This window comes from Schistocerca americana, chromosome X (assembly GCF_021461395.2).
Source record: "Schistocerca americana isolate TAMUIC-IGC-003095 chromosome X, iqSchAmer2.1, whole genome shotgun sequence".
NCBI lineage: Eukaryota > Metazoa > Arthropoda > Insecta > Orthoptera > Acrididae > Schistocerca > Schistocerca americana.
Window position 1 is genome coordinate 646,340,865 of NC_060130.1, and position 19,141 is coordinate 646,360,005.

The 19,141-nt window shown below is 46.3% G+C and overlaps 1 pseudogene; it reads right to left on the reverse strand.

Annotated features, from left to right (window-relative positions):
- Positions 1-1,484: 1,484 nt before the first annotated feature.
- LOC124557381 lies at positions 1,485-1,602 on the reverse strand (annotated as a pseudogene).
- Positions 1,603-19,141: the final 17,539 nt, after the last annotated feature.

Sequence of the window (19,141 nt, forward strand, 5' to 3'; positions counted from 1 at the left end):
CAACCTTCCATCCTCGCCAGATTTCCAAAGTCTCTCACAAAGTTCTGAAAAAAAAAGGGTTCAAATGGCTCTAAGCACTATGGGACTTAACATCTGAGGTCATCAGTCCTTAGACTTAGAACTACTCAAACCTAACTAACCTAAGTACATCACACACATCCATGCCCGAGGCAGGATTCGAACCTGCGACCGTAGCAGCAGCGCGGTTCCGAACTGATGCGTCTAGAACCACTCGACCATAGCAGCCGGCCAAAGTCCCGCACATTCTCGATTGCTTTGCCAGAAAAAGGAGCAATGAATCTTCCAAGTGACAAATCTACACCTCGTTGTGATGACTGCGACTCTAGTAATCCATGCAGTTTTGTATTATTTGCTGTTAATTATGCTACCTTTTCTAACAATATGCGAGCTGCTTCTGGCTCTGACACACATTACTTCTCTGGTTATGTCGAAGCTTTGTCCTTGACAGCACTAATTTTGAAAACTAACATTCACAAGACAAGAAAACAAAATACATTAAGTTAATTCTTACGGCCAGTCATGAGCCATCTCGACTCCTGGCAATGCCTAGCTATATGCCCCTAACGATTACATGCACAGCATTTTACTGGATCTAATTCCATACATGGCATTGAGTGGCCTTCAATGTTACACTGTGCATATCTAACAGGCCATAACCAATCATGACTTACATTACTACTAAAACTAGACAAATTCATTGAGTCTGTACTCGCAATATAATATATTTTACAAAATGCACAACTGTCAAATCTTTTTCCACAACCAAAATTCAATCAAAAGTTCTTGGACTCGCTGTACCATAAGCTTTGAGCTCGGATGTTGCTCTAAGAAGGCAATGTCAATGATCTGACACCAGAGAGTGAAATGAGAAGTCAGAGTGACAGTAGACTTGTTTAATTAACTTCTTTATTCTGGTTCTCGACCTTGATACATCAGGAACAGCACGGTGCAGCTCGGTGGAGGGGTCCAGTAGCCTCTCAAACGAAACAATAGGCAGCCCAGCACTGTGGGGCCAAGAGTTGCGTCACGTGTGTGCTGCTGTCAGCGACATCTCTGGCTGCGTCCGTGATGACAGCACAGCAGCGCAGCTGACGATACCGTGAAGGGTGCCGTGGCCTCCCTCCAGCGACCGGGAGGCTATTTGCTGTGGCGGCGGCTGCTCTCATGATTCAGGCCATGCTGTCCTGTCCCTTGGTCGAACAGTGGAAACCATACTGCATTCCAGGATATCGTTCTGCGAATCACAGGCTCATGATACTGAGCACTCTGCCTGCAGGCCACAAGTGGCCCATCGGGACCATTCGACCGCCGTGTCATCCTCAGCTGAGGATGCGGATAGGAGGGGCGTGTGGTCAGCACACCGCTCTCCCGGTCGTTATGATGGTTTTCTGTGACCGGAGCCGCTACTGTTCGGTCGAGTAGCTCCTCAATTGGCATGACGAGGCTGAGTGCTCCCCGAAAAATGGCAGCAGCGCATGGTGGCCCAGATGGTCACCCATCCAAGCTCCGGCCACGCCCGACAGCGCTTATCTTCGGTGATCTCACGGGAACCGGTGTATCCACTGTGGCAAGGCCGTTGCCCTATGATACTGAGATGAGAATATATTAGTACACGAATGGCTGAGTACTTACACACTCGAGACTGTGTTCGTTTAGGGCGTGATACATATACTCTAAACTTTTCCATGATGACAAGTGAGGAAAGGCTTCCGTCCTTCGACTAGTATATTGCAGCATCAGCTGTTGCTACGCCGTGCCCAGCTGGCTCTGCTTCACAGTGCTTGTCGGCCGTGTTTTACTTCACAATATATAACACGCTTGCCTGCCTTTGGCTGGCTTTGTTGCACCTTACTTCCACACTGACGTACTTTTTGACTGAATGCGGTCGATACGCTACACCACCATTACATTGATAAAACCTCATCCGTAGAGTCAACTGATTGCTAACAGTAACATAAATGCTACAGGAAGAAGAGCTTCATAACTATTTGGACGTTTGTAGATTGATGATATTGATAAAAGAGCACCAACTGAGAGGAATAACAAACTTATTCCTGACATGTCTCATACAATAAGAGAAAGCTCAGAACACCTACAAACTGAGCGATCTTAGTTATAGTAAATGAGGTAGTCAGAGGTAAATCAGTCAGCCACTGGGAGACGCAATAACAGTGGCGCCAGCGGCAGCCACAATGGCAGTGCTATTGATCAAGCTCTGTGCTTGATTTCTCTGTACAAACGTTGACTTACTTGGAGCAGATAAGCTCAAGGGGTTCGCATCTTCCATAACATCCTGATGGCAGAATGGTCTCTTTACCGTATCCACCTTCATGGTAAAATGCTGCAGCACGACCCTGTTTACTGCTTTTGCACTTTATGCAAATGTAGAGATTTCCCTCAAACTGTTGTTCAACATGAGATTTTCAAAGGTCTTTCTGCCTGGCCATTTTTCAGCCATGTATAAGAGAGCCCATATTGTGCATAAAGCCAATGGCCTGAGTCTTTCTTTTTATCATATCCTTGTCTCCCTCGTTTTATTTCGGAAAATTGTAAGGTGAATCTTGTAATGTATGCTGAAAAATAGCAATTACTGACGTGCAGAGAAGTTTTGACGTCCCTCCCAGCCACAGTCGTAACTGCAGTAGCTGTATAAAGGAAAATATTCACAGAGTAAGATATATGTACGAGGATCGTTCAATATGTAAAGCCCCACATAAAAAAGCCATTAATGTACATAGACAAACGCCCTTGTTGGAGCATCACATTTGATGTTTCTTCTGTGCGCCGGTGAAATTGCGAATCGTTCTGGCAGACGGCAGAGCCGTAGTACAGCGTCAAAATGGCGTCTACATACGACTCACGTTACAAGCAGCGTGTTGTTATTGAATTCTTGTGTGCAGAAAAAGAAACCGTGGTGAACATCCATAAACATTTGTGTGCAATGTTTGCTGCAGTTGATAGGAGTAGAGTCGGGCGATGGGTAAAGAAAGTTGGAGCCTCAGAAAATGCAGAAACAGAGCTCCACGATCAGCCACACTCGGGACCTCCTGTCACAACCACTGCTGCAGACATGCTGAATCGTGCGGATGCCATTATTCGTGCCGACCGGCGCATCACAACTCGTCAATTGGATCTACAGTTGTCGGTCAGCATTGGAAGTGTGTCTCAAATGATCGAGAATTTTGGATATTCAAAGAGGTGCTCACGAACAACTCTGCTGTATCGACGGCGTCTGCGATGGCCTCACACAGCGTGCCGCGCGCCATCCACAGCTATGCGAGAGACGGCACTTTTGAACCTCTAGCCAGCTGGGCATGGGGGTGAGCTCGCTACGCATCGCTCGCTGCTCTCCGTTAGGTGGCGCCACGCATACACGCCACTAAAGGACACGGAATCCACGTAACCTCACTGCTCGAAACTCTGATAGGCCGGCTCATCTTTCGAAGCAGACGCAATTCAGAGCTCGGCCCCAGATCAAGTGCCTCTGTAGACTTAGGAACATCAATACGAAAGGCTGCAATAAGTAACATTACATCGAAGTGTCATACACCGGTTCCCGTGAGATCACCGACGTTAAGCGCTGTCGTGCGTGGTCGGCACTTGGATGGGTGACCATGCCGGCCGCCATGCGCTGTTGCCATTTTTCGGGGTGCACAAAGCCTCGTGATGCCAATTGAGGAGCTACTCGACCGAATAGTAGCGGCTTCGGTCAAGAATACCATCTTACGACCGGGAGAGCGGTGTGCTGACCCCACCCTCCTCCTATCCGCATCCTCCACCGAGGATGACACGGCGGTCGGATGGTCCAGGTAGACCACTCGTGGCCTGAAGACGGAGTGCTTTTACATTGAAGTGTCATGGCGCTACTAACGAGGAGAACGCGGCAAGGGTCGTAACCATATTTCCCAGATATTTCGTTTAGTGGAAGAGAAGCCAAAGTAACCGAACACATGTCTCGGCTTGTTTGCAGATACCCGAACGTTTCTGAGAAAACGACTATGAAAGTTTTTGAGATAACTTAGAGACACGTTTTAGTGCGCAATAAGTTGACACCATCTTTTGGCCTAGTGCCTGGAATCGCGGCTTCCCATTTCCGCATTTCACGTTTGCTGTCTGGTTATTTTTTATTTGTTTTATTAACATATATCCGTACAGTGTTGGTACACGAATGTCTCTTATCGAGTTAGGGCATACGAGGGCGTTATATTAATTGTAAAATTACAGCTGGGTTTCACAATAAGTATCACGCATTTATTATGTAATATACACTGAAGAGCCAAAGAAACTGATACGTCTGCCATATTATCGTGTAGGGCCCCGCGAGCACGCTTAAGTGCCGCAACACGGTATGGCATGTCCGAATTGACACCATGAATCTTGCAGGGCTGTCCATAAATCTGTAAGAATACGAAGGGGTGGAGATCTCTTCTGAGCGTTGCAAGGCATCCGAAATATGCTCAATAATGTTCATGTCTGGGAAATTTGCTGACCTGCGGAAGTGTTTAAACTCAGAAGAGTGTTCCTGGAGCCACTCTATAGCAATTCTGGACGTGTGGGGTGTCGCATGGTCCTGCTGGAATTGTCCAAGTCCGTCGGAATTCACAATGGGCATGAATGGATGCAGGTGATTAGACAGGATGCTTACGTACGTGTCACCTGTCAAAGTCGTATCTAGACGTATCAGGGGTCCCATATCACTCCAACTACACACGACCCACACCACTACAGAGCCTGAACAGTTCCCCGCTGACATGCAGGGTCCATGGGTTCATGTGGTTGTCCCTACACGTCCATCCACTCGGTACAATTTGAAACGAGGCTCATCCGGCAGTATGTTTCCTGTCATCAACAGTTCAATGTCGGTGTTGACGGGCCCAGGCGAGTCGTACACTCATCAAGATACACGAATGGGTTAGGATCTTTTCCAGGCTGCCGCGATGTCGGAGATTTGATGTTTTACCGGGTTTCTGATATTTACGGCACACTCGTGAAATGGTCGTACTGGAAAATCGCCACTTCATCGCTACATCGGAGATACTGTGGTCCATCGCTCGTGTGTCGACTATAACACCACGTTCAAACACACTTAAATCTTGATAACCTGCCATTGTAGCAGTAGCCGACAACTGCGCTTTTAAAATTTTTAAAAAGAGGTGGAGCCCCTCCACGCCCACACCGGCATGATGGCCAACACAAAAGGTCTACTGCCATCTCTGCATAGGGGTTAGTATTCACTAAAGTGAGGTGTCGCAGGATGTGGGTGCTGCGATGTTTGCGTACGTCTGGTTAGGCTTAACCATTAATACGCGCTCATCTGGAGATAGATTGGTCGAAATCTGACGAAGGTTAGCGGTTTGAAGGGCAGAGGAAAAAAAGTGCCAAAGCAAGAGCCAAGGGAAAAAAACCTCTGCGAAAGTTAGGTCGGGCGGCAAGAACAGTAGCGGTTGTCTTGCTGCCTGCGATAGGTTGTGCAAGGATAGGCTTTGTTAGTAGTGGGTATCATGCATGTCGATACCTTGACGTTGTGCGTTTGTGCTGCTCGGCGGCTGGCGCTGGGTGCTGGTACAGAGTCCTCGTTCAGCGTCCTGCAACCTGCAACAGTTAGGTTTGTTATCGGTCTTGTGTCCGATAGGTCATATACCGGAGGCACAGTGTGAGGGAGTGTTGGCAGATTGTTCGTGCGTCTATGGGCGAGCTCGTCGGTGTCCCTGCTGTGGCCTGTTGGTCGGCTCTAATAGCAGCTGGTAGTTACCAGTCAGTGTTGCTGATATGCAGGGGCTTACCGGCGTTTGTCGCTGTTTGCGTATGTTAGTTTACCATAGGTGGTTATGCCCTAGCTAGCAGTGTCTTTGGCCGCTTGTGTTTCCACCTGTGGTTGCGCCAGACACTTGTTGTCTTATATAGGCGTTGCCGACTGCAGTGCCGTATTCTGCCTCTTTACAACTTTCTGTATTTGAATATGCATGCCTATACTAGTTTCTTTGGCGCTTCAGTTTATATGTGTGTATGGTACTTTCAGGGATTATAATGTTTTTAAATTCTCATATTCTTACATCAGTTCTTATAATTTATTCTTATGTTTATTCTAATGAAAGGTTTTGCCCATTCCCTTGGACGATACCGATCGTAGAACTATTCGAAACACAGAAATTCCGAACACCACGAGCATCGCACGAAAGAAGGCTTGCCACAGCGACATTTCGTCCCATGAATCTCACTCAGGAAAGAAACATCTTTAACGTTGCTGATGATTTCACGCGTTGGTATTACTGTGAAGGAAACCACGCATAATGCATCATTTGTTAGAAAACTGACGGTTGCAGTTGTTTATGGGTCAAGATACACTACAAGAATTTCACTGAAAACCATTTCAAATAATTTTTCCATTCACCGGACACACAATTAGCAGACGAAGAAGGACGACGTTATTTCAAACATTCGTTTAGTAATCTTCTACAGACATGGATAGGTAAATGAAAATCAAAAATATGCATGAAAATAATAACTGGGTTACTAGTACGGAGCGCAAAAGTGGGAATCCACGACGGTAGCCACTGTGACACCGCTTTAGTTGAACTTTTTCCCCGTTAAAAGGCATATCTTGAAAAATTTGACCGTCGTTTTCTCTGAAACAGTCGAATATTTACGGATAAGCCGACACAAGTGTTTGTTAATTTTGACCCCTCTTGCATTGAGCGAAGTTTCTGGGAAATCAAGGTGTGGCACTTGCCGTGTTCTCCTCGTAAGTACTGCTGGTAGTCAGTGACTTACATAACTGTATCAGCATTCAAGCCTATTTATTACGATCAAGAACATTACTATCATTTGTATGTGACTCATCATCACACAAAAACCCACAGCATTCAAAGTTATATGCAACTAAATTATTAAGCGTACATACAGGGTAACAATTATTGAACTATATTAAAAGAAAACGTAAATTAGTTACAAACTGTGACGTACACACACTTTATTCAATATGTAAACGTCACTACATGTATTCGGATTTAGGTTATGTTCGATATGCTTGCCATCATTGGCTGAAATGTCAGAACATCGACGCTGTCGACGACCTCCTGAATAACTGTTTTGAGCTCAACAATGGTTTTGAGGTTACTGCTGTAAACCTTGCCTTTAATGTAGCCCCACAAAAATGAGTCACATATGTTCAGATACGGAGAATACGGCGGCAAGTCGAGACCCATGACAGGGGCCTCTGGGTACCCCAGAACCAAAATTCGGTTCCCAAAATCCTCCTCCAGGACATCAAACACTCTCCTGCATCGATTGGGTCGAGCTCCACCTTGCATGATCCATATATTGTCGAAATCAGGGTCCCTTTGGATAATGGGGATGTATCGTTCGGTAGGCACCGCTCCGTCAAGGAATATCGCACCGATTACTCTGTGACTGGATACTGCACACCACACAGTCACCCGTTGAAAGTGAAGAGACTTCTCGATCACCAAATACGGACTGTCAGTCCCCCAAACGCGCCAATTTTGCTTATTGACGAACCCATCCAAATGAAAGCGGGCTTCATCGCTAAACTAAACTAGTATGCTCATACTAATTCCCATCATTCCCCGCGGCCAACCGTGCAGTTCGAACGTCCTAACGCAAACCGCTCATAACTTATGATTTTATTTCATATAGTTCAATAATTGTCACCCTGTAGTATAAATGAAGTTAATAGTGTGTTACCTTCTTGTAGATGTCGTCTTGTGTTTACTGGCTATCTTGTTAACGACACAACGATCTTGTCACATCCTCGTGGTTTCTCCATCGTTCAACCACTTTCCATAGTTGCTCGTGACAATAAAGCGCGAACAGCCGACCATCCTTCCCCTTTCCGAGATACTCTTCCCCAGGTGCTGGGCTGTAGGATTCTGCCCTTTGTATAAATAGCTTATAATGGCGGATTTCCCCATTCACAGCCAGTATCTTCGCTAGAATGTTGAATGTTTCCCTATTTATCTCATCTCCGCTTACGTACTTTCCTTACCACGACACGTGCCCACAATGCCTCCAAGTGGCCTTAAATCCCCCTATGGGCAGTTGGCATAAGGTTTTCGCTCCTCAGTCTGAAGATACCAATCATTTGTCACTGATATTCTTTTTACTCTGCTTTCTACGGGCTTCCTCATTTATATGGTGACGATCACTCTTGTGTTATTCCGCATGGCCAACAAAACGTCACTATAGCGGTTGTAACAAAAACGTATGGCACGATTTGCAGGACACATTTCTCACACGTAGGAGGAAGAAATTATGTTATATGAACATGGGTCTGGAAACGCTTTGTTTTCATGTTACAGCTCATTTTCTCCAATTCATTAATCATGGGAAACACACACCAACAGAAAGCACTACAAGCAACCCTTTCTCACAGAAGATATTCAATATGCTGTCCATGAGCATTGATACATCCATCAACCATCTGTCATAGTGAATCTCGCATGCAGTGACGTATCCCTGGAGTATTGTGTATGGTTTCGCAGCCTTGTATAATACAGGCAGCACGGAGACTGAACGTATTGTACTGGGGTTCCATACACAAGAGCTTTCAAGTGCCTCCACAAATAAAATCCCAGTAGGTTTCGATCCGGAGAGCGTGGAGTCAAGGTAAATTGTATATCTGTGCCTATCTACCTATCACCGAATCTGTTAATTGGAGGCCGATGGATATTAACTCCAAAATGAGGAGGTGTCCCACCGTACATGATGTACATGTTTTGTCGCACAGCTAAAGCCACATATGCTAAAGATCAGGTAGAACATCCTCTACGACATTATGATAAATTCGTCCGTTGAGTCTGAGTGGGTGAAAGTGTGGCCCTACCAAATGGCCATAAAAATGCCGGCCCAAACATTAAGAGAAAATCTTTGTTGATGACTTGCTTCAACAGCTGCGTAAGGATTGACGCCTACCCGTACATGTCAGCTGTGAAAATTTACAATCTGATCTCGTCGAAGCGACACCTTATCTGTGAACAACACCGTTGCACTAAAATTAGGGTTGACAGTTGAATAAAGCCGGCTGGTGTGGACGAGCGATTCTAGGCGCTTCAGTCTGGAACCGCGCGATGGAAACGGTCGAAAGTTCGAATCCTGCCTCGGGCAGGGATGGGTGTGATGTCCTTAGGTTAGTTAGATTTAAGTAGTTCAAAGTTTTAGGGGACTGATGACCTCCGATGTTAAGTCCCATAGTGCTCAGAGCCATTTGAACCATTTTTTTGTTGAATAAACCATTCTCAGAAGAGTACACGTGTAGGAAAATCAGATGCTATAAATGTTATGGATACAGCTCGTCCTCATGTAACATTTTCCAGACAGTCATGTGGTCAATATGCAGTGTTCCAGCTACATAACTTGTACTGACACTACGGTCGTCGTCAGATGTACGAAGAATTTCCGCCTCCCGCTACGGTGTCCCCGTCCTTCGACGCCTTCACTGCTTGCGAGTACCAGGCTTAAATGCCCCATGTGTCCTAAGTCGACGATCAATGGCTTCAAACGTTTTCCTATCGCGGCACGTTCGTCCTGGAAGTCTCTCCCGGTACAAATGTTGAGCACGAGCGCCATTGCCCTCTGCAAATCCAAACATCAAATGGGCATCTGCCATCTCTGCATTTGTGTACTCTGCCATTGCACGAGCCAAGTCTGTGATATTAACCCGTGTGCTTGCAACGGTCGTACTGATCGCTGGAAAAGCAATGACGTATGTCGTATGGCAACAGGTGCATATAAAACAAAACACTGGCGGTGCACAACGTAACCAGACGTCACCAACAGTGCATGTTCCCCATGATTCAAACGTTCTATTCTTGTGTATGTCTCATGATTACTGAGAAAATGAGCTGTAACATGGAAAAAAATCGTTTCCCGATCTATGCTCATATAACATACTTTCTTCGTCTACGTGTGAGGAATGTGTCCTGCAATTTGAGCTGTACATTTTTGCTATACCCTGCGTAAAATACGGTATTTAACTGTTTCCTGGAAATCCTCTTAAATTATTAATTATGTCATTTTATACTCATAACATGCTTTCTTTTATAACGAGCTTCAGTAAGTTTTTTTTTAAAAAAATGGTCATACGATGCCCGTGACGTCACTGGCTAGCGCGTTGCTCCTACTTTCATAAAGCTCATTTGTAGCGTCATCTTGTTTTGGAATTTACGTTACGAAAAATGGGTTACAATTGATGTGTATTACTACATTGTACAAATACATCTCTAAAACCTCCTGAAAAATTGGAATGTCAAGTCAAACACCTTTCAGCCGTCTACATTTCCCAATTATTATTTTATTGGGCTACCAATTTCGGCGATATGTTACGCCAAGTTCGGGACCCATGATCGACGTGTAGGAAGCTTCCCACTTCTGGTCCAGCCAGAATACGGGCCTGAAGATTGCGTAATACATCGCCGGAACATTTAGCCCAATAAAACAACAATTTGGGAATTTAGACGGCTGAAAGGTATCTGATATGACATTCTGTAAAAAAATAAAAATAAAAATGTCAGTATATCCCCCTCCCCCGTCCACGTTGTCATGTCTGGAGTAATAAGTAGCGTTCTGGAGTTGTAATGCAGTATGCGCAAGATCGATTCTCCTTCGCAGCAATTTTTTTCAAGTGTATTACACATATCAAAAAAGTTTTGCATCACCTCGGTTGTGAGAGTTCCGTAACCTGTACAGAAAATTGGAATAGAGATCAACATAAACATCACTTCCGTCCTTTTTATTGCTCATGAAAATCACACATTGCATGTTGTACCAACTTACAGCGAGACCTTCAAAGGTGGTGGTCTAGATTGCTGTACACACCGGTACCACTAATACCCAATAGCACGTCCTCTTGCACTCATGGATGCCTGTATTCGTCGTGGCATACTATCCACAAGTTCATCAAGGCACTGTTGGTCCAGATTGTCCCACTCCTCAACAGCAATTCGGCGTAAATCCCTCAGAGTGATTCGTGGATCACGTCGTCCATAAACAGTCCTTTTCAATCTATCCCAGGTATGTTCGATAACGTTCGTGTCTGGAGAACATGCTGGCCACTCTAGTCGTGCGATGTCGTTATCCTAAAGGAAGTCATTCACAAGATGTGCACGATGGGGACGCGGACTGTCGTCCATGAAGATGAATGCCTCGCCAATATGCTGCCAGTATGGTTGCACTATCGGTCGGAGGATGACATTCACGTATCGTGCAGCCGTTACGGCGCCTATCATGACCACCAGCGGCGTACGTCGGCCCCACATAATGCCACCCCAAAACAGCAGGAAACCCCCACCTTGTTGCACTTGACTTAACACTAAGTCTAAGGCGTTCAGCCTGACTGGATTGCCTCCAGAAACGTCTCCGACGATTGTCTAGTTGAAGGCATATGTGACACTCATCGGTGAGGAGAACGTGGTGGCAATCCTGAGCGGTCCATTCGGCATGTTGCTGAGCCCATCTGTACCGAGCTTCATGGTGTCGCGGTTGCAAAGATGGACCTCGCCATGCGCGTCAGGAGTGAAGTTGCGCATCATGCAGCCTATTGTGTACAGTTTGAGTCGTAACACGACCTCGTGTGGCTGCACGAAAAGCATTATTCAACATGGTGACGTTGCTGTCAGGGTTCCTCCGAGCCATAATACGTAGGTAGCGGACATTCACTGCAGTAGTAGCCTTTCGGCAGCCTGAGCGAGGCACGTAATCGACAGTTCCTGTCTCTCTGTATCTCCTCCATGTCCTAACAACATCGCTTTGGTTCACTCTGAGACTTCCCTTGTTGAGAGCTCTTCCTAGCATGAAGTAACAATGCGGACGTGATCGAACCACGGTATTGACCGTCTAGGCATGGTTGAACTACAGACAACACGAGCCGTGTACCGCCTTCCTGGTGGAATGGCAGGAACTGATCGGCTGTCGGAACCCCTCCGTCTAATAGGCGCTGTTCATTCATGGTTGTTTACATCTCTGGGCGAGTTTAGTGACATCTCTGAACAATCAAAGGGACTGTGTCTGTGATACAGAATCCACAGGCAACGTCTAACTACAGGAGTTCTGGGAACCGGAGTGATGCAAAACTTTTTTTGATGTGTGTATACAGAGTGTTACAAAAAGGTAAGGCCAAACTTCCAGGTAACATTCCTCACACACAAATAAAGAAAAGATGTTATGTGGACATGTGTCCGGAAACGCTTAATTTCCATGTTAGAGCTCATTTTAGTTTCGTCAGTATGTACTGTACTTCCTCGATTCACCGCCAGTTGGCCCAAATGAAGGAAGGTAATGTTGACTTCGGTGCTTGTGTTGACATGCGACTCATTGCTCGACAGTACTAGCATCAAGCACATAAGTACGTAGCATCAACAGGTTAGTGTTCATCACGAACGTGGTTTTGCAGTCAGTGCAATGTTTATAAATGCGGAGTTGGCAGATGCCCATTGGATTAGCACGGGGCAATAGCCGTGGCGCGGTAGGTTTGTATCGAGACGCCCGCATCTCGTGGTCGTGGGGTAGCGTTCTCGCTTCCCACGCCCGGGTTCCCGGGTTCGATTCCCGGCGGGGTCAGGGATTTTCTCTGCCTCGTGATGGCTGGGTGTTGTGTGCCGTCCTTAGGTTAGTTAGGTTTAAGTAGTTATAAGTTCTAGGGGACTGATGACCATAGATGTTAAGTCCCATAGTGCTCAGAGCCATTTGAACCATTTTTTTATATTGAGACAGATTTCCAGAACGAAGGTGTTCCGACAGGAAGACGTTCGAAGCAATTGATCGGCGTCTTAGGCAACACGGAACATTCCAGCCTAAGACTCGCGACTGGGGGAGACCTACAACGACGAGGACACCTGCAGTTGACGATAACCCTAATGTCAGCGTCAGAGTAGTTGCTGCTGTACAAGGTAACGTTGACCACGTCACTGTATGGAGAGTGCTACGGGAGAACCAGTTGTTTCCGTACAATGTACAGCGTGTGCAGGCACTATCAGCAGCTGATTGGCCCCCACGGGTACACTTCTGCGAATGGTTCATCCATCAATGTGTCAATCCTCATTTCAGTGCAAATGTTCTCTTTACGGATGAGGCTTCATTCCAACGTGATCGAATTGTAAATTTTCACAATCAACATGTGTGGGCTGACGAGAATCCGCACGCAATTGTGCAATCACGTCATCAACACAGATTTTCTGTGAACGTTTGGGCAGGCATTGTTGGTGATGTCTTGATTGGGCCCCATGTTCTTCCACCTACGCTCAATGGAGAACGTTATCATGATTTCATACGGGATACTCTACCTGTGCTGCTAGAACATGTGCCTTTACAGGTACGACACATTTGGTTCATGCACCATGGAACTTCTGCACATTCCAGTCGAAGTGTTCGTACGCTTCTCAACAACAGATTCGGTGACCGATGGATTGGTAGAGGCGGACCAATTCCATGGCCTCCACGCTCTCCTGACCTCAAACCTCTTGAATTTCATTTATGGGGGCATTTGAAAGCTCTTGTCTACGCAACACCGGTACCAAATGTAGAGGCTCTTCGTGCTCGTATTGTGGACGGCTGTGATACAATACGCCATTCTCCAGGGCTGCATCAGCGCATCAGGGATTCCATGCGACGGAGGGTGGATGCATGTATCCTCGCTAACGGAAGACATTTTGAACATTTCCTGTAACGAAGTGTTTGAAGTCACGCTGGTACGTTCTGTTGCTGTGTGTTTCCATTCCATGATTAATGTGATTTGAAGAGAAGTAATAAAATGAGCTCTAACATGCAAAGTAAGCGTTTCCGGACACATGTCCACATAATACACTCCTGGAAATGGAAAAAAGAACATATTGACACCGGTGTATCAGACCCACCATACTTGATCCGGACACTGCGAGAGGGCTGTACAAGCAATGATCACACGCACGGCACAGCTGACACACCAGGAACCGCGGTGTTGGCCGTCGAATGGCGCTAGCTGCGCAGCATTTGTGCACCGCCGCCGTCAGTGTCAGCCAGTTTGCCGTGGCATACGGAGCTCCATCGCAGTCTTTAACACTGGTAGCATGCCGCGACAGCGTGGACGTGAACCGTATGTGCAGTTGACGGACTTTGAGCGAGGGCGTATAGTGGGCATGCGGGAGGCCGGGTGGACGTACCGCCGAATTGCTCAACACGTGGGGCGTGAGGTCTCCACAGTACATCGATGTTGTCGCCAGTGGTCGGCGGAAGGTGCACGTGCCCGTCGACCTGGGACCGGACCGCAGCGACGCACGGATGCACGCCAAGACCGTAGGATCTTACGCAGTGCCGTAGGGGACCGCACCGCCACTTCCCAGCAAATTAGGGACACTGTTGCTCCTGGGGTATCGGCGAGGACCATTCGCAACCGTCTCCATGAAGCTGGGCTACGGTCCCGCACACCGTCTTCCGCTCATGCCCCAACATCGTGCAGCCCCCCTCCAGTGGTGTCGCGACAGGCGTGAATGGAGGGACGAATGGAGACGTGTCGTCTTCAGCGATGACAGTCGCTTCTGCCTTGGTGCCAATGATGGTCGTATGCGTGTTTGGCGCCGTGCAGGTGAGCGCCACAATCAGGACTGCATACGACCGAGGCACACAGGGCCAACACCCGGCATCATGGTGTGGGGAGCGATCTCCTACAGTGGCCGTACACCACTGGTGATCGTCGAGGGGACACTGAATAGTGCACGGTACATCCAAACCGTCATCGAACCCATCATTCTACCATTCCTAGAGCGGCAAGGGAACTTGCTGTTCCAACAGGACAATGCACGTCCGCATGTATCCCGTGCCACCCAACTTGCTCTAGAAGGTGTAAGTCAACTACCCTGGCCAGCAAGATCTCCGGATCTGTCCCCCATTGAGCATGTTTCGGACTGGATGAAGCGTCGTCTCACGCGGTCTGCACGTCCAGCACGAACGCTGGTCCAACTGAGGCGCCAGGTGGAAATGGCATGGCAAGCCGTTCCACAGGACTACATCCAGCATCTCTACGATCGTCTCCATGGGAGAATAGCAGCCTGCATTGCTGCGAAAGGTGGATATACACTGTACTAGTGCCGACATTGTGCATGCTCTGTTGCCTGTGTCTATTTGCCTGTGGTTCTGTCAGTGTGATCATGTGATGTATTTGACCCCAGGAATGTGTCAATAAAGTTTCCCCTTCCTGGGACAATGAATTCACGGTGTTCTTATTTCAATTTCCAGGAGTGTATATTTTCTTTCTTTGGGTGTGAGGATTGTGTCCTGAAAGTTCGGCCGTATCTTTTTGTAACACCCTGTATTTGTAATACAGTTATGCGAGATCTTTTAATTCCATTTCATATTAAGTATTCTGTATCATATTGCATGGTACCGTTTCCATCTGATCAATATGAGATGAATCACAAGAATGTTGTGAAGAAACTATGTTTCATGCCCGATGTAGCTCCGATTCCGAAGAATCTGAGAAGCCATTTAACAATTTCCGACCATGTTATTCTTCCCAAACAAGTGGCTGAAGACAATAATTTGCTGTTTTAACTGTTTCCAGTGAGGCTATGATGAAGCTATATGATTTTGACAAAGAGAAAACCTGCACCCACTTTGAAACCTACGAGGAAATGTAAGAAGACCACGGCGTAATGATGAAACGGAAGTTAGTCCTGGTTAAGCACTTTTAAATCCTATTGTTCCAGCAGCAGTTAGGTATGCAATAGAACAGGTACTTTATGGTTCTGCTGCATTACCTGCACATTTTATGGAATTAACTTTCCGATGGTTTAAATTAACGGCTTGGAGGAACAGAGAAACTGCAGCAACGTGTAAAGCTATTGCAGGCAAACACGGAGATGCTCTGTAGTTCCCCACGAGCGTTATTATGCTGACTGAAAATTTTAAAACTGAGAAAAAAGGTACCTGAAAAACAGTAGTAATTCTGACCGTAATCACAGACTTGATTTTTAATACAGTTCTGCGACTGCAGTACTATGTTACAGTACTTCCTTCCCTGTTGGCATGGAATGCAGTTCTCACGTTTCCTTTAACCGGAACATAAAAATCTGGGTTGTTTTTGGAGAACGAAGAGATCATAAACGCATCTACTTTCAGAGGGTTTCTAGTATCATCCTTCACAAATACCTTTCCGTTATTACTTAAAAGTTGTAAACGACTTTTAAAACACTAAGTAACCAAACTGTTTGCAGAAAAAATACTGAAAAACACTAGCAACTGCGGCTACCACCCTTGTAATACACGTACAGTTTCGCCTTATTCCTAGCCTGTGACGTTATCAGACCTTCAGCCAGTAACAGACCAAATATTGAAATTTAATTATTTTGGAGCATTAATTTCATAAAAATAACAGATATTTTATGAGAATAGTGACCGAAAATGCCATTTTAATGTCATAATCATTCAGGGTAATAACAATCCGAACCATACATTTAACATAGGAAAAAAGCCTATTGCCGCTCCTTTCAATTTTTCTAATATCTTCTCAGTCACCATGTCAAAAAAATGGTTCAAATGGCTCTGAGCACTATGGGACTTAACTACTGTGGTCATCAGTCCCCTAGAACTTAGAACTAGTTAAACCTAACTAACCTAAGGACATCACACACATCCGTGCCCGAGGCAGGTTTCGAACCTGCGACCGTAGCAGTCGCGCGGTTCCGGACTGCGCGCCTAGAACCGCTAGACCACCGCGGCCGGCATCACCATGTCGGCTAAACACTTAGCTAGGAATAAAAACAGGGAACTTCCTTCGAACACGTCTCCTTGGCCATCGGATTAACACCATCTTCGGCATCCTGTTAGTTGCGCAGTGAAGGGAGAGTCACCTCACTCTCCATTGTTGCCATATTTATTCATGATGGCGGATCCTTGATGGCGGCGATAGATATGGAAATGTCGATATGAGATCGTGGCAGGAGGTTCAAATTTTGGTGGGAAGATAGGTCAACTGGGCTACATCCACTAAACTAAACCCCTCCCCCAGAAAGTGGTGGGATGTTCAAATTCCAGCAAGACAATGCTACACACAGTGGCTACCTCCAATAACCTAAGAAATTGGCGGGAAAATTGGTCACTTTGGCTACCTCCACTATCCTAAGTCATCTGACCACCACCTTTTCCAAGGAATTGGCGGGAAAAGAACTCAGCCTTTGCAGGATAGGATAGACGTAAGTCTTTATTTTGCAGACAGTCTTTATTTCAATAATTTGAGGAAGTACCGCCATCAATATGTCCACCACGAGGTCCGAAGTCCAAATGACCTAGTAAACGCACTGCCACCGATCCTGTGATGTAATCCAAGATGGCGGTCTGGAGGGGGAAAATGCCAGGAAAATGCCTCATCCTGTTCTGGGCTGCTGGAGAGAGGAAGGAGTGTACTTTATTTGTTTCGGAACAGCTTATAGTAATAATAATAATAATGATAATAATAATAATAATAATAATGTGTGTGAAATCTTATGGGACTTAACGGCTAGGGTCATCAGTCCCTAAGCCTACACATTACTTAACCTAAATTATCTAAGGACAAGCACACACACCCATGTCCAAGGGAGGACTCGAACCTCCACCAGAACCAGCCGCACAATCCATGACTGCAGCGCCCTAGACCGCTCGGCTAATCCCAAGCGGCCGGAACCGTTTGTTTAGGGACGAATTTGACATAGTATATTTATTACATTATACAAAACACTTACTCTGACATGCTTGAGGTCGTAGTAAATAGTCTACAGACCTGCAAGCTCCTCGTAAATAACGCAGTAAACTGATGAGCACAGACGCAAACAACTCGTAAATTACCGAAAAATGCAGTACATAGCATACAGACACGCAAACAACTTAAACACTTAAACACCCAAAATAATGTAGTGCACAAACACTCGGTGCATGTAAAAACGCAACGTATAAGCAAACTGTTACAATGTGTGCCAGTGCTTTTCAGCGCTAGCTGGACACAAGCTAGCGCTGTCATGCCGGTGCTGATGGCAGGTGAAAGTCACATCTACAGTTAGAGTTTTTCGAGTGTTATACTGACGTCACATGTCTATTTAAATAAACACCAAGTCAGCCTCTGGTCCGCGAGCACGTGTCTACCATTGCTGAAGCAATAAATGGTTCAAATGGCTCTGAGCACTATGGGACTCAACTGCTGAGGTCATTAGTCCCCTAGAACTTAGAACTAGTTAAACCTAACTAACCTAAGGACACCACACACACCCATGCCCGAGGCAGGATTCGAACCTGCGACCGTAGCGGTCTCGCGGTTCCAGACTGCAGCGCCAGAACCGCGCGGCCACTTCGGCCGGCGCTGAAGCAATACCTCTCTCTGCCTGCAGTCCAGCGAAGACGTAGTTGCCGAGCGACTCACACTCGCAGACGCTGCAGAAATCCAAGCCATTGCCTCCCAGGATAGCACAGGCTGCATTGCTCCTAGTGATCCTAGCGGGTCATGCGAGCTGCGTCTAGACATACACATGTGATTACATGCCCAGCGTGGCAGACGCATCACTGCGAAACGTTTGCGTAGCAACCAGGGCCTGTTCATGAAAATAGCCCAGAGTAATACCGATTTCCTTTACCCCGATGGTCCTAACGAGACATCACCTGTTCCATTTCTGGAAATCGTGACGTGCTGCTGTTAACATACGTCTCAGAAACGTTAAACATTCTTACCACTAAAAGCCTTCAACATGTCTGTGCACACTCACAAAAACACAATCAAGCACAGAAGGGGGAAATCAGAACAATTACAGAAACAGAATTCGAAGCACAGTTCTACAGAAGAGAAAAGTGGTGGGACTTTTCGGTATCCTACAGCTACTGCTCTGGAGATGTCCTAATACAACAGTGGCGGATGAGTGACAGCACACCAACCAGAGATGGATGGTGTCCTTCAACTTGTCTTTGATCACTTGTTTTCTCTAAACTCTCCGTAGATACCTTGCCTCCATCTTATTTGAATCAGTTTGTAGAGACTTTTATGTCCCAGCACAAAGGATGGCTTGTGAATGACTGGAGCATTATGATTGGCTCTTATTGAATTTACCCGCTAAATTACTCATGCTGCAGATGTGGAAGCACAGTTAATCTTTTTTTTTTTCTTTCTGCAGAC